At 41.2% G+C, this 17449-nt stretch overlaps 2 long non-coding RNA genes across 2 annotated transcripts; one reads left to right on the top strand and one right to left on the bottom strand.

Moving 5' to 3' along the window:
- The first annotated feature begins 3 nt into the window (after positions 1–3).
- Positions 4–2010, top strand: LOC133714687 (uncharacterized). Its single transcript, XR_009848786.1, has 2 exons — positions 4–162; positions 954–2010. It is a non-coding gene; the product is annotated as an uncharacterized LOC133714687 (long non-coding RNA).
- Positions 2011–15790: 13780 nt separating this feature from the next.
- Positions 15791–17272, bottom strand: LOC133714690 (uncharacterized). The gene is made up of 3 exons (XR_009848794.1): positions 16629–17272; positions 16397–16524; positions 15791–15874 (listed from the first exon to the last, which is right to left on the bottom strand). It is a non-coding gene; the product is annotated as an uncharacterized LOC133714690 (long non-coding RNA).
- Positions 17273–17449: the final 177 nt, after the last annotated feature.

Genomic DNA, 17449 nt, shown 5'->3' with positions numbered 1-17449 from the left:
CCGTTCGACTCTTTCCTTCACTGCGCACTGTTCATCTTCTCCTTGCACCATTCTACTCAATTTCAAGCCAAAATTTTGGAGCTTTAAGGCATTTTCGGGTTTCTATCAATATTTCTAGGTATTTTTGGGTGTTTGGTGAAGCTTTTGGTCTTTCTCCGAGAGGTAGGAAGTTATTCTCTTTGCCTAACCTCTTGTTTTTATTGTGTTGTTAGCTTTGTTTTTGCTTAGTTTTTCTTCAATTCTAGGTTGTTAAGAGTTATGGGTTGTTTGAAATTGGTGGTATTTTGTTGAAATTTGATGATTTGTGTGTTGGGTATCATGGCTACAAACCCTTGCTCGAAAATTTGCAAGCTTTCATGTATTGTGTTTCTTGTTGTTTTTGTTATCTATTTCTAATTTCTAGGTTGTTTAGTGATGGGTTGATGGATTGTAGCTTCAATGAGCTTTAATTTGATTATTTTTGATGATGCCATGATTCTATGAAGCCAAATCTTTCAATGTTGAATGTGGATGTGATACTGTGTAGTTTTAACTTAATTTTTCATAGTTTACTTGTTAATGGTTTTTGAGTTGTTTGATTCTTGCTTCAATTTACATAAATCTTCATAATTTTCATTAGGAATTTGGTGACCCATGTTGAATTTTGTTTTGATTAAATCTTGTTAGCATTGTGGAATGTGGTGTTGTGAATGCTAGATTATTGTTTAGGTTCCTATATTGTAGGTTTAAGGTGATTCAAAATTGTTATTGTGCTTTGTTGCATGCTTTTAGGACCTTAGATTAGCAAGGTAGCTTGTATAGTTTGTCTAGAATCCTAGGTTTCTAGATTGTTGCCTCACATTTTTATTTCCGTATCAATTTTGTGTTAGCGATAATCTTAGTGATTTTAGTTTGTTCTCTTTCCACGTGGTTGATTTCTAAAAGTGTTTGTGTTGAATTGTGCTTGTTTTTAGGTATCATACTCATCGTCGCTCATCTAGCCAAGATGCCAAGAGGTAAGACCAGAACGCAATCCACTTCCTCCCTTCCCCCATTCAAAAGGCCTAGGGATGAGTCCTCCCCATCTTCTTCCTCTATTCCCACTCCACCTAGCATTCCCACTAACTCTTCCATGGGTTTCTTTGACACTTCAATATTGCATGGTGATAATGCTATATTGGCGGACCTTATAAACTTTAGATGTGCGGAATTAATGGGTCGATTACAATTGAACCAAAAAGTGACATCCGACCTATTTAATAGAGTCATGGCTTGTCTTGATTTGACCTTCCCATCTTCTTCCTCTATTCTCACTCCATCTAGCATTCCCACTAACTCTTCCATGGGTTTCTTTGACACTTCAATATTGCATGGTGCGAGTGCTACATTGGCAGACCTTATAAACTTTAGATTTGAGGAATTAATGGGTCAATTACAATTGAACCAAAGAGTGGCATCCGACCAATTTAATATAGTCATGGCTCGTCTTGATTTGACATCCTCATATTCGTCCCCCATTCCCACTCCATCCAGCATTCCCATTAACTCTTCCATGAGTTTCTTTGACACTTAAATGTTGCATGATGCGAATGCTATATTGGCAGACCTTTCCAACTTTAGATTTGAGGAATTAATGGGTCAATTACAATCGTACGAAAGGCTGACATCCGACCAATTTAATATAGTCATGGCTCGTCTTGATTTGATGCGAGCTCTACTGACTCCTACGGGACCCTCTGCTGTACCACCCTCCGGCGACATGGACGTTAATGATGATGAGAATGACAAAGGATGCTTGAAGGCTTTGCTTGTTTAGTTTTAGTAGTAGTTTGTTGTTAGTTTTGTTTGTTACCCCCAATGTTTTAGGGGGTGATTTCATTGTAGTTGTACCTTCATGATGCGTTTAGCCATTCTTTTTGCAGCTTTTTATGGCTAAGCATGTGTTCATCCACTTTCATATTCATGTTGCATGTTGTTATTTTTGTTTTCTTCTTCACCTTTATATTTGAATAATGTTGGGTTTGATGTTGATTTTTGATGGAGAATTTCTTACTTAATGATGATGCTTGGCACTGTTGAAGTTGGATTACAAGGCCCTTGCCTTGTTGGTTATACATGTTGGTGTCTTGCTTGGAATTCATGGTCTTTAAGGAAGAAAATTTCTTACTTTACTCTTGTCAATTTTTCTTCAATATGTCAATGTTTAGTTGGTTTTTGTTTTATAAATAGCTTGTTTCTTTCCCTCGTACTTGGACTTTTCGTTGAAATTGCTTTTAAGAAAATATTTTGTAACATTGGGGAAGCTGTGTAATATTATAAAAATAAAAAATAATAAAAAAATCTGTTTTTAGTTTCTTCTTTTCTAGTACTTTTTATGTTTCTTTTAGGTTCATTCCTACATCAATGATGAACTTGAACTTACTGCAAATGTGGGCTAGAAAGCATATTAGGGGTGATCTTTGTTTTGCAATTTTACTTTTGTTAGTGACAAAATAAATCAAGAAAAATTGAAAAGAAAGCAAAAGGAGTAGAAGCAAAAGAAAATCTAAAAAAGAATGTTATTTCAATTCAATAATTAGGTTTTGTTTAATTTTTTGGGAAGTGGTTTGAGAAAGTGAAAATATATGGCATATTTAGTTCTTAAGTTCAAAAGGATTATTGTTTATTAAGTTGGTTGAAAATTGTTATTCAATTCTATTTCATTTTTTTGACTCATCATCTTCAGCCTCATTATATCCAATAAAAATCATTTTTTCATGAGAAAAATTCAGCTACCGTTCCCAAACTATGCTGCCAAGGCCAATTTGATACCCGAACTCTCAAAAGTATCAATGTGATATCCAAACACATATTTTGACACCAACGTGATACTTCCGTCCAAAATTTCTGACGGCGCCGTTTCTTTGCTGACGTGGCAAGCACGTGAAGACCAAAAACAAAGAAAAAGGCCAATTTGCCATTTTCTTTTGTTAATTCTTTTTTTTTTTCCTTCTTCTTTATCTTCTTATTCTTCTTCTTCTCAGATGATCCGGGACTTACAAAAATAGAAAGAAAATATCAGGGGGACTCGTGAGGGAGAAAAAGAACGCGCCCCACGCGCAAGAGGAAAAAATAAAGGAAATTCGGAGGAGGGCTTTCTCTCCCGGCCGATCGCCGATGGATCCTCCATCGCTGCGCTCCGGTCCGGGAGGGGAGGCTATTTGTTAAGCTGTGGAGGGGTGCCAAGGATGCGGCGTGGCTCTGGGTAGGTGGCTGGGATGTTGTGCCGGTTTGGGCGGATCGATTTCGATCCGCCATCTCGGTTCATGGGTGACGGTCGCGGGGGTGCTGCGGCGGATCTCGGGGCTCCGGCGGTGGCTTCTGACGTCATCGCCCCTGTGTGTTGGCTGTGGCTGTTCGGATCTGGTGTTGGTGGGGCCGATCCCGATGGGATCTGACTCGATCTCTGTCTTGGATCTGCTGGGGGTCTTCAGATTGGTGTAGGGGTGTCATGCGGCGTGTCAGGGCGGTGCTGCGACGGAGGTTTTCGGGTCGGCTCTGTTTTGACGCATGCTGATGGCGTGGTGGCGGTTTTCTGGAGCTTGCCGGTTATTCATGTAAATTCATGCTTTTACTGCACCTGCGGAAAATTTTGTTCAGATCGATGAGGATTTCTTTGACAAATTGATTGATGATGATGACATTGATTTTTCTGGGTATTCACATAGTTCTGTAACAAAATTTGAGCTTGATGTGGTTTAAGATATTTTGAAATTGAGTATATCGGATGTAGGCACCAGTGGCAAGAACAGGGTTGAATCTTTGACTCATGGGGAAGATATTCCTACATGAAACCCAGGAAACATGAATCTTTGACTCAAATTTCAAGGCTTTATTGAGCAAATAATCAGAAATAAGTCCCAAAAGAGCTGTTTAAAGTTCAAACAAAAACCCAGAAAACAGAAATTAATGAAAATAAATAAATAAAAAGTTAAAAACACGACTGGTAATTAAAGCAGAAGAAAGAACAAAAACCCAGAAACTGAAACTTGAATAGGAGCTCAGAAATGGACAGACAACACATATATGGAGGTGATAGATAGGGTTATGTCGGAGATAAGATTGAAGAGAGGAGAGAGCTAAAGTAAAGCGAAGAAAGGAAGAGGTGAATCTGAGTTATGATTGGAGGTAGTGTTGGGAAGAAGAAGAAGAATTGGAGTTGGGAGAGAGAGCTCAGTTCATGGTTTCGTTCCTTTTTTTTTTTTTTTTTTTTTTTAATTAGCTAGTAGTGAAAGACTATTCTGCCCTTGATAAAAAAAAAATTGTCTCCACGTCAGCAAAGAAACGGTGCCGTCAGAAATTTTGGACGGAAGTATCACGTTGGTGTCAAAATATGTGTTTGGGTATCACATTGATACTTTTGAGAGTTCGGGTATCAAATTGGCCTTGGCAGTATAGTTTGGGGACGGTAGCTGAATTTTTCTCTTTTTTCATCCAATATGTGATTTTATTTGATAAGAGAGATAATATTGAAGAATAAGCATATAGCGGTATTGTATGAGATTGTTTTGAATGTAGAATAGTTAACCCATACACTTATAGGGCTGTCAATTCCGACACGATCAAATAACACGACTCGAAACCCACACCAAATAAAGCGGGTTGAACCCGCACAATTAAAAAGTGGGTCAGTCGCAGGTCAACCTGCCATGACCCATTTAATAAACGGGTTGGCCGCGGGTCAACCAGTCAACACGAAGTGAACCCATATAACCCGATTATGCTATACTTCTTGAAATTTTGGACGTTTAGAGTATCTGATCCTACGATTGGACAATTTGAAATATTTTATTTCATCATTATTTGATTTAATTATTTATGAATTATATATAATTATTTATATTCTTCGTCTTGTAGATTTTTTTAGTGAATTTAATCAATTTATGCATTGTTTTTAGTTTATGGGTCGCAATGTTAATCCTTAAATGAGTCATTTAATCCAACACGACACAACCTATTTATTAAATGGGTTAAGCGGGTTGGAAACGGGTAACCCGTTTAATAAATAGGTTGGGTTTGAGTTTAAATTTTCAATACGATTATTAAATGGGTTGGGTTTGGGTTTGTCTTTTGTGACACGACAAATACATTGACCCGACACGAACCCAACCCGACACGACCCATTGACAGCCCTATACACTTATTTGAAAAATATAGTCAATACCTTGTCAGTTCAATACCTTGTCAGTTTATGATTAACATGGTTTGACATGCATCCTCAAATTTGGTACAATGAAATGACAAATTAAAGACATGTTACACATTTCAAAACTCAAACATTTGATTCATGATGTATATTTTGATACCAAAATTTTTAAAACAATCATCGTAGTACTTGAACTATTGCTCTGTTAGCCATTTTAGTACCTCTACCTACTTTGCCATGATGAACCATGTTTTCCTAGAAAGCCCTCTCCATATGTCAACCAGGCATACGGCATATGGTTTTCCTGGAAAGCCTTTTTCTGTAATCCTTATATCTAGCTCGATACAAACCACTGTCATATGCCACTGAGGCATGTATTTCTTCGCTAACGTAGAATTGTTACTGATGAAAAACTGTAGATTTTTTTTTTTCATTTCCAAAAAGCCCTTGTCGTCATACCTGAGCAGGCTCACATAGGCGCACCTTGATTGCACCACCTTCTCCATTGCTGTGAAGCACACGACATTCGTTCTCGTTAAAAAATAATATTTCAGTTACAAACTAAACTACTCATTCAATCCAACTGTTGATTTTATAAATTTTTATAAAATCTTCATTTTCAAATTCTCATTAGAGACACTTGTTGATTTAAGAATCTTTATGAAATTCTCATTTTAAAGTCCTCACCATATTCTTTTTTGGATTAATTACATATAAGTGCATTTTTGAATGTTTTTTAGCCATAAGGCCACTAACTATTTTTTTTCCCTCATAAAGCCACCAGATTAAAAAAGGTGTGAAATATTAGATAAAAAAACCAACATATGTACATGAATACCACTAGAGTAAAAAGTCAACAATCATTCTCTCCCTTATCTCCGGCAAGGTCTCCGACCAACTCCGGCGGGTCTCTGGTCGACCTCCAGCCAACTCCGACGGGTCTCTGACCGACCTTCGACCAACTTCTAGCGACCAAAAAAACTACTGTCACTAACAACAAAAGTAATTTTCTATTCTTTTGGGTAGTATTTTTGAGTGATTTTCAATAAAATGTACCCTTATTTCCTTGCCCACTTTGCCGTCCCCAAATTCCTCAAATGATATCTGAACCAATGCACATTTTGATACCTAAATTTTCAAAACTATCCTTGGAGTACTTAACTATTGCTCCATTAGCCGATTTAGAACATCTATTTATTTTGCCGTTAAATTTGCTCAAGTGGCACATGTGCGGCATTTTTTCATTATAATAAAGGCATGGACAAAACAGTAATTCTACTAAATTCAAAAACTAGATAAAATAAGAAACTGTTTAAGGATATCTCTATTTGTGTTTGGCCCAAACTCTAGGTTACTTGACCTAGTTGTAATAGGGTTAAATTAGAAGGATCTAGATTCCTATTCAATGTACGATTACTTTCCTTGTACGATTGAGATTCTATGCATTGTAATCCTCTATATAAAGAGGCCCCTATTATCAATGAGAATACACAACAAATTCCTCTCAATTTCAGTTTCTCTACAACACGTTATCAGCACGAGCCCTAACCCTAGCTTTAGAAACCAAAAACCCCAGAAATTAGCCTCGCGGGCCCCTGTAGCGGCCGCAAGCCCTGCTTGCCTTCTACCTTGGCGTGCGCTCGCCTGCCCTCGCGACCGTGACTCACCAGCGGCCCCGCGACATCTCCACAACATCCCCGCAACTGTCCTCGCGACATCCCCGCAACGGCCCCGCAACTATCCTTGCGACATCCCCGCAGCGGCCCCGCAACAGTCCTCGCGGCATCTCCGTAGCGTCCTCGCGACATCCTAGCGGCACCGCGGCACCCCCGCAGCGTCCTCGCGGCCCCGCTGCAGCCCCGCAGCATCCTCGCTGCCCCGCGACATCTCCGTAGCGGCCTCGCGGCATCCCCGCAACATACCTGCAGCGACCCCCGCGACTCCATATTCCCGTGACTCGCCCGCGACCGCGCGACCACCGCAGCTCCTACGCACCCCTGCGTTTCTGTCCCCATGAGCGCGCCCTGCATCTGCTGCCCCTACAGTCCTACGCTCGCTTGCTGCCCCCGCAGCCCTACACTCACCCGCTGCCCCTGCGCTTGCTGCTCCCGCCTGCGCGCACTGCATCTGCTGCCCCCGCGGCCCTGCAGCACCAGCAGCCTGTTTTCCAACATGCGCATGTTCTCAAGCCCTGAATCAACAAGTAAGTCTTTGAGATTAAAGTTCCCGTTTTTGAGTTTTTCTCCTTTTTCTCTTCTTTTCTCGGGGACTTGCAACCTCCCTTCTTCTACCCCCTTTCTTCTTTATAGGGGAGACCAAAAGCCGAACTGTGGGGGTTCGTGCTCACTCCAAGCTTGGAGCTTGTAGAGTCCTCCAAACTTAGAGTTTGTTGAGAAGAAAACGATCGACCACATACATTGTTGTTTCGATCTAATCCAACCCCTCTTGGAATCGAATTTCTTGGAAGCGACTACGCTCGGAAATTCCTAATTTCTTGGAAGCGACTACGCTCAGAAATTTTATATGTTTTCGTGGTAGCCTTTCACGCTCCGAAACTAACCCTAATTTCTTGTTCTCTTTCAGGATGAGTAACCTGAACAAATTGGACTTTGCTCCATTGGGAACAACTGGCTCTGAATATCACAGGTGGGTTCGTGATGTCCGCCAGCATCTCAAGGCCGATGGAATCTTGGATACGATTCTCGAGCCTAGCCAGGACGTGCTAACTGTTGAGCAAGCTCAAGCTTTGGAAGCAAATAGAGCAGCCTTAGAGGCAAATAATGCGAAAGCCATCATCCTAATGACTCGTCATATGGATGATTCGCTCCAGTACGAGTGTATGAATGAAGAAGACCACAGAAGGCTGTGGGTCTCACTCGAAGAAAGATTTGGCAACGTCCATGACTCCTTCCTTGCTTCCTGACCTAGAAGTGAGATGGCATAGCCTCCGCTCCTATGATTTCAAGTCAGTTCTTGACTACAACTCGGAAGCACTTCGCATTAAATCCTTAATGGAATTCTGTGGTAAAGAGATCACAAATGCGATGTTGATTGAGAAGACTCTCTCTACCTTCCCCGTTTCTGCATTGATTGTTGCTAAGAACTATCGAATTGATGTTACTGCAGGACGGATCACAAGGTTTCATGAGCTCATTGGAGCTATGAATGTCACTGAAAAGTATGACAACATCCTTGTGAAGAACTATAATTCGAGATCTGTGGGAACAGAGCATATTCCGGAATCCAATTATAGTTGCGCCCCTAAGAGAATGCGCCAAGAGCGAAACCCTAACCTTAGGGATACTTCTGGACGTTCTGGTCCATATAATCGCTCTACTTGGGAAGGTAACCGCCAATATAGGCGAAAACGGAACCGAAGAGGTCAACGTGGAAAGAGAGAGGGAGGCAACGCCTCTGGCCATGTTGGTGGCGCCACCAACACTAAGAGCCATCTAAATGACGCTTTCAAAGCGCCTCAATCAATGGAGTTTGAGCAAAGAGATGTATGTTCTCAATGTGGAGTGTCTGATCATTGGGCACACATTTGTAGAGCTTGTGAAGAACTTGTCACCGCCTACAAAGCATATTTGTGAAGCAATAGAAGCTCACTATGTAGAACAAGAAGATCAAGAAGATGATCTAGAGTGAAGGGTTGAAGACTACGAATCTAGCTGGGATCAATAGATCGCCAATTCTGTTTAAGTCTTTATTTTCCAAGAGATGTAGGCAATTGCTATATTATTTTTGTAGTAGATGCCTATGGTTTAGTCTTTCTTCAAAGTAGGAGTACTCAATGTAAATGTGATGTCTAGGAAGGTTTTGAGATAAGTGGTAATTAAGTGAGCTTTGCTCCACCGACATCTCCTTACTCACCTGGTCACATTTGCGTTGGAATTACCGAAAGAAGTTAGACAACTACCATTGTTTTGCACTAGCTAAGCATTTGGATTAGATTCTCCTAATGGATAAGAGACAATGATGTACTCCGTTGGCTTATGAATAAAATTTTGAGTTCTTTTCATTATGACTCCATTTTGATTCATGAGCATGTTACTTTGTGACTACGATGGCTGGGCCATCAGTATTAATTCAAGGACATGGAATAGCCCAAGTCTCTTTGCCAAATGGCACCTTGATTAATGTCACAGAAACTCTCTACGCTCCTAGGGCAACTCGCACCTAAGGATAGCCAACGGATTCCATGCGAAAACGCATGTAGAGAACAGAAATGAGTTCCTTTGTAATGCCTCTAATGATTGCTAACGAAGGCGCATCTTAGAGAAGTTTATGTGTCTCTCTAGTGGACTCTATGTCACTATTCGAGCTATTAAATCCAATAAAGTTATGAGAGAAGATCTCTTGGATTTAGACACATATTGGCTTTGTCTCGACAGGATAAGTCACCCTGGTCATGATATGGTGATCCGTCTACTAAAGACTTCACATGGACACCCTCGAGCGAAATGAAGCAAGAATCAAAAATTGGTTCCTGGACTTAGCAAGACCGCAACAATTGCAGCATCTGGCGCTGCAGCTGTCTTGGGGCGCCATATGGCCGCCCAAGTCCCTTGTGACAACGCCATATATGGCGCTACCCATGGCCATGACGCCATGGATGTCAATCCCCATGGTTATAACGCCATGGATGCCACTTCCCATGGTCATGACACCATGATGGGTGATGTAGTCACAAACTTTGCTTCAATATGCGTTTCAGACGCTCAGGCCCAACCAAAATTCTCATTGGTTGCTTCTAAAGCCTCTCGCTCGTTTTACAAAGCCCGTTCCTTAGGGAAATTAGGACTGAGACCGTCCTATGCAAAGGATATGAAAATACTCATTATGTTCTTACATAGAATCCGTAGGGATTCTGTGGACTGATTCCACCAACTTGCGGACGTTTAAATATCTCATGATGTTGGTTGATATGCAAACACGCTGGTCACGTGTTGTGCCATTGTCCACTTGTAATGCTGCTTATGCTCCACTCCTAGCACACATCATATGACAACGGGCTCACTCCCCGAATCATCCTATTCAGTCAATTGGATTTGACTATGCTAGTGAGTTTACATCGAAGACTTTCAATAGTTATTGCATTTGGGACTGATGTTGGACATCATATTCCCATGAGCACATCCAAATGGTCTCGCGGAAACGACTACGATGGTAGTCCGGACATTGGTAATGCACACCAATATCCGCCTGGGGTGATGCAATATCGCATGCAGCTATGCTAATTCGCCTACGACCTACCGCCACTCAATGTCTCTCTGCGTTACAGCTAGTGACTGGGTACAAGTATTTTGTACTTACGCACATTTGAGTGAGCCATTTATGTGCCAATTGCGCCGCCACATCGCTCTATAATGGGTCCTTACAAACGAATGAGCAACTCAGTTGGATTTGAGACTCCAACAATCGTCCGCCACTTAATGCCCTTGCTAGGCGATCTCCTTACCGCTAGATTTGCGGATGTCACTTTGATGAGACAGTCTTCCTGTCGTTAGAGGGAGATACGAACACGAATGTTCAACAGGAACGACAGGAATTGTCGTAGTCTGTCCCCACTATGTCTCATCTCGATCCCTGTTAAAGTGACGAGATCACACAAATATGCTGCAAACATGCCTGCAAGGATGGACGTCCCTACGAGAGGACGTAGCGCCACCCTACACAGAGGTAGGCATGGCGCCAACGCCATAGAGAGTGGCACTCTGGCGTTACAGGCCATGGCCCCAGCTAGGATGCATGGGAGGCCCGTGGGTTCGAAGGATACTTTGGCACATTCCAATCCTTTGATCATCGACACTCAAAATCCGTCTCATGAGTATCTTTCGGGTTATGGTTATAGTTGGGGGATGCCTCAACGTTAGAACCCTATTCCTGAGAATATAGAGCTCTATGAAACTTACACTAGTGTACATGAGATGTGGGATAGAAACTCCATCATAATTGATGATGTAGTCGCGCATTTCATTGCGCATGAGTTTGTTGAGTCTGATGATATCGAACCACGCTCCGTTGATGAATGAATGCCAACGTAGAGAGATTTGGCCTAAATGGAAAAGATGCGATCCAGGTTAAGATGGATTCTCTAACGAATAGGAAGGTTTTCGAGCTAGTGATGCCAACACCTCCTAACATAAAACCTATTGACTACTGGGTCTTCGTTAGAAAGCGTGTTGAGAAAAAGAGATGGCAATCTCGCCTTATGGAGCAAGGCTTCTCACAAAACGCCCTGGAATCGACTACGATGAGACATATTCTCTCGTAATGGATGTCATTGCACTCCACTACCTTGTCAGTTTGGTAGTTTCCGAATAACTGAACATGCAGCTTACGAATGTGGTCACTACGTATCTCTATGGGGATCTAGATACGGAATATACATGAAGGTTCATGGTGAACTTCATTTACCCAAGTCAAGTGGCTCTAGACCACGGAGCGCGTTTACAAAGAGGTTGAAACGCTCACTAAAGTGACTACTTGATTGGGAAGGGATATGCCCACACGTTTCTATAACAAGTTTCGGATTCTATCGCGGTTCATGTTGGACATGATCTTCATTAGAAGCCCTTAAAGAGTTAAGGGAAACCGCTGAACACTCGAAATCCGATTTTGAGATGAAGGATTATGGGAGAACACGATTATGTCTCGGTTTGGAACTTGAGCATCGTGTTGATAGATGCTTAGGTATTTTGACAAGGTCAAACCTTCAAGCACCCCCATGATCGTCCGTAGTCTTGATCCTGAAAAGGATCCTCTTCGTTCGAAGGATGATGATGAAGATGCACTAGGGGCAGAAATGCCCTAGTTAAGTACAATAGGCGCATTATTGTACATAGCTCAATGCACAAGACCGGACATCTCATTTACCATAAACTTGTTAGCTAAGATATAGCTCTGCGCCAACGCGACACCATTAGATTGGTGTAAAAGATATCTTTCAGTACTTGAGATGTACGATTGATATGGGCTTGTTCTATCCCTACAGAGAGATGATGGATTCGGTCCCATCACACACCAGGAACGCCGCCAACACTGGCCTGCGTCCTCTATCCCCATCCCAAAACAACATGTGTTTTGGAAGGTTTTGCTGATGCTGGGTATCTCTCTGACCCACACAAAGGTCATTCCCAAACTGGTTTAGTGTTCACCATGGGTAAAGACTGCGATATCTTGGAGGTCTACAGAATAGACCCTAGTCGCTATATCTTCGGACCATGCAGAGATCATTGCTCTTCACGAAGAGATTCGTGAATGTATATGGATTGAATCCATAATTACGCATGTTCGAACAATTGTGGTTTGAAGTCTACCATAGATGAGCCTACGAGCATTTAGGATAATGCAGCTTGTTTTGAACAAATGAAGCAAGGCTACATCAAAGCGACAACACCAAGCTTAATCAGCAACAACAGACTCTCCTCAAGATCAAAATGAACTAGGTTCGATCTGAGGACAGTGTGGCAGACTTGCTCACTAAGTCATTGCCTAAATTCCACTTTCGAGAAACATGTTGGTAGCATCGTTTACAGAAGTTATCCGAACTCCCATGACCGTAGTCATCAGGGGGAGATGCAGACATCAGGGGGAGATGTCTACATGTATGGTCTCGAAACGTGAAGGGTGTGTTGTGCTCTTTTTTCCCTTCGACCGAGGTTATTTTTGTCCCACTGGGTTTTTGTTACTCGGCAAGGTTTTTAACGAGGCAACAAGAGAAACATCATTGAGCTATAAACATCATTGTTTATGACTTCGGACTTGTTTGGACCCAAAATGAACATTTTAGCCTGACAAGGCACGTCTTGGAGAAATTGAGCCAATATCAGTGGCTCAAGCTATATATTGTCGACAAGCTCGAAATATATATTTAGAGGCTAAATAAAGCCTACTATGGAAGTATGACAAGTCAACTTTAGCATATTTTCCTACTTCGGCTAGGAAAAACCGAGCTAGACAAGGAAGGAGGGGTGGCAGACTAACCAAATGAAATGGAAATGTGCTGAAACTTTCCAGATCCATTCTAGACAGCCCAAGAATCATTTCTTATGAAGAGTGCAAGAGCTTTTTTTGAGTGGAAGACCTTCAAACAATCAGCCCAATTTTCTACAGAAGCAAAACTGGAAAACTGGACCTGTAAGAGGTCCAGCAGCATTTTCGGCCCAACCACATGGAATAAAAATCTGAAAATTTGTCAGGATGATCTAAACTCATAGTGTAACATTTCATATGAAGAAGTCGAAGGCATATAATGAAGTCTTGTTGGAGAAATAATTGAAGGAATAAAGGGGCAGAAACTGACCTAAAACCAGCTCAATATTCACATGTTCATGTTTCCTACCCACATGAAGAAAGCTAGATGCTGTTCTCTTTTTCCTTGGATATATTTTTCTTCTACAATCTCTTTAATAGATCATCACCACTTCCATGTTGCTGCACCTTCATGCTTTGCTTTCATTTCATCTTTTCTCTATCTTTTCCATATTTTACAAGTGAACTTAGATCTACTTTCATTATTTTTCTTCCACTCATCATTTCACTCTTCTTTTTCTTCCCTATATAAACACCTTCTCCTCTCATTCTAAAACACACATTCACATACAACAACAACATCTCTAAGATGATCTAAGTTCTCTCTAGAGCAAACTTCTCTAAGAGCAACTCCTCTCCTTCTCTTTCTCTTAGCGGTGATCACACTCCTAGTCCTAGTCTTCTCATAAGCCGACTTTCAGTGCCACCAAACCCTCTGTCAACGTGTTTCGGTCCTAGTCTCCTCGGAAGCCGACAGTAGTGCCGCGACCACAACGGTTACAGAACCAGCCAAGCAAGGGTAACGCCCTAGCAACCCAGCCAAGCTAAAGTCACGCTTTAGCAAGATCTCAACAGTTCCTGGTGATGTCGCTCTGCTCGATCTACAATATTGAGTATCGATTGTGTTAACAAGAAGAAACTTCAGCAAAGTCCTCACCACGAGGCAGAAAGAATCCCCACGACGAGGTTGGTGCTCTCCTCGTCCACAATTGCTTGAAAGAAGTCAGGTCAAGGGACACCCCCGACGACCGCACCCGAACGGTGCTGGCACGCCCGCGCAGAAAAGAGACTATTGACCAGCTGCAACAAAATTGGAGCCAAACAGGACTAAGAGCGTCCGTAAGACTTCAAACTAAGAGCGTCCGTAAGCATCGATTTATGACCATATAAACATCATTGTTTCGGTCTAATCCAAAATTTCTTGGAAATCGATTTCTTGGTAGCATAGCTCGGAAATCTTATTATTTATTAGTTGTTGTGGAAGCTTTGACTCCGAAACTAGTATTCTTCTTCTTCTTATTTTCAGGATGTCGAAGCCGAAGCTTGACTTTCCTATACTTGACTCAACTGGCTCGGAATATCATAGTTGGGTCACGGATGTTGAGAACCATCTCACTTCAAAAGGGATCCTACCCGTAATTCAGGCACCAAATCCTGCGCTTATATTCGAGCGTACGGCTACAAATAATGCCACCGCTCTCATCTTGATGAGACACCACATGGATAAATCACTCCGATTGGAGTACATGGCAATCAAGGATGCTAGAGAATTATGGGTTGCGCTAGAAGAGCGTTTTGGCAATGTCAAGGACTCCCTCCTCCCCGACTTGAAAGTTCAATGGAGCAATCTACGATTCGCCGACTTCAAGTCTGTAGCTGAATTTAATTCAAAAGCTCTACGCCTCAAAACCATGTTGGGGTTCTGTGGCTAACCTGTCACGGAGCAAGAGCTAATTGAGAAAACTCTCTCCACCTTCCCCGTCTCAGCAATTTTGGTATCAAAGCAATATCGAAACGAGTACAATACTGGACGGATCACGAGGTTTCATCAGCTAATTAATGTTATGTCTGTAGCTGAAAAACATGACAATATCCTCGTGAAGAATTATAATTCAAGGCCTATCGGAACTAAGAGCGTTCAAGAGGCGAATTATAATCATGCACCCAAAGGAGGGCGCAAGGAGCGGAACCCTAAAAGTAAGGGACACAACGAACATTTTGGTCCATATAACCGCCCTACAAAGGAAGGTAATCGTCAGAATGAAGGATGAACACGTGGCAATACATAGCAATGTGGGAGAGGAGGCCGTGGAGCTCCAGGATGTGGTGGAGCCACCCAAGGCCGTGGGAATGGCGCCAATCCTCCTAGGGGACGCCACCCAAGTGCAAACACTGCACCTCAATTAAAGGGAGGCAATCACAATGACATGTGTCATCGATGTGGATCAAGTGAGCATTGGTTCACTACTACAAATTTCCCCAAACCCCACTAATTTGTTTTAGTCCCTATTGGGACAAAGCACACTGATAACAGTGGCTAATGGCATTAGCCACTATGCAGCCACTAATGAGAAATCAGTCCCCTCTATTGCAGGTGCTAATGGGACATTACACACCAATAATTTAACAGTGACATAACTTAAACCAAGGCAAGGCTGCATCAAAATCAGTGCTGATATCAGTGGCTTTGGAATGCCACTGATATCAGTGGCAAATTTGTGAGGCTGGATTAAAAAAAAAGGTACCAACTGGCACCTTTACATTCTTACTGTACTTTATACTATATTTTATACAACAAGTACATTGATTAAAAAATTACAGATGTACCCATCAAAATGTAAACATCTAAGACTCTTCCTCCCACAGCTGGAACTCTTCTTTGATATGGACAACCTGTAAATAACATCAAGTAGTTAGTTCTTATTCTAACAAAGATACAAACTGACATCTAAACATATACAGAAACATTATGGTAAAACTATTGGATGCATACAGTAAAACATCAAATAAGATAAAGGATCAACCTGGTAAATGATTCCATACAAAATTTTAAATCCTATTAACTTAACTAAAAGGAAAAATAACAAGTAATACCTGCCCACAAGTAAATCAGTTCATGAACTTAGTTAATTGGAATCTAATCCCCAGTAGGTACCAAAATATTCATTCAAGTCATGACAAAGAAAGAAAGGTGTGTGTTTGACTAAGCTAGCTATAATGATAAGCAAACAAAACTGCTAGCTATAATATTTCTGTTTAAGGAATGACTAAGCCATATATCAGAAGCCATTTCTATAGTAATAAACAAACAACAAACAGATAAAAGGAAATTAACCTAAGACAATGCTTTGTGAATTGCTTCCGAACCCCATAAATAAAAACCACCTAACATAGAAACTCTGAGTATAGACATACAGATTGGTTTAGGGAATGATGGAGCCATCCTGGTTGTATGGATTTCACTCTACCATTAGCTTCCAAACCCCCAAAAGCACCTGAGCAGTGACCTATCATAGACTAAACACCACAAAATGGGCAAGCACCTGCATAGATTAAAAATAAATTGTCATTATTAAAAACAACCGCAGATAATTCACAAGTATTGTCATCATCTATTAAAAATAAATTGAACTGTAATATCCCATACCTTGCTCCAGTTTTGACAAGCTATCGCTGCACCTATTCATGGATAGTTCAAATTTCATGCTATCAACTTCTCGAATATATAGATCAATAGTTATCCACCTAGATAAAAGTGAGACATCTTTTATGACCTGAAGCAATAGAAAGAGGCAAGTTGATATAATTGTGTAGAAGAGCTAGACACAGTATCAGCATTATAAATTCTACATAAACAATAATCTAAAGTTTGCAATCTAATCATGAAATCTGGCAACAAAACCAAAGAAAAGAACAGGGAAGGGAGAGAAGATCGAAGTGAAGGGTAAACTGATGGTCTAAAACTATACAAAACTAAGTCATGCTTATTCATCAATGTCTCCGTACAGTTTAGTAATTAATTCTAAGTACCAAGGCTTGCTTTATTCCCTCAAAACATAATTTACTGCTCCATGAATTACCAACATCATCACCATTACAGTAAATTAAGTTATGTATAACAGAGATCTAATATATGCCAAAGTTATGATTAGTTCATGCTTCAGGTCTTTTGTTGACATGAAAGGCATGTTCTAGATTTAAGAGAGTAATAATATCATTAGGAGAACATATATGAAATTGAGAAAGAATTTGGCACCAGTGAACACTCCCAAATCCACCAGGCTGAGATTACCTGCAAGTATAGAGCTCTGTATTGCCTCACCACAATCTCAATCAAAAACAAAATCCCTCAATGCACATTCACAAGCAGATAAACACAAAAATTCTACCAAACTTTACAAGGAAAACAATGTCTTGCCTCAACTCGAAACACCATACAAAAGGATATGACGTGCACAGAAAAAAGGG

This window comes from Rosa rugosa, chromosome 6, assembly GCF_958449725.1.
Source record: "Rosa rugosa chromosome 6, drRosRugo1.1, whole genome shotgun sequence".
Taxonomy (NCBI): Eukaryota; Viridiplantae; Streptophyta; class Magnoliopsida; order Rosales; family Rosaceae; genus Rosa; species Rosa rugosa.
This window is presented reverse-complemented; position numbering and strand designations above follow the sequence as displayed.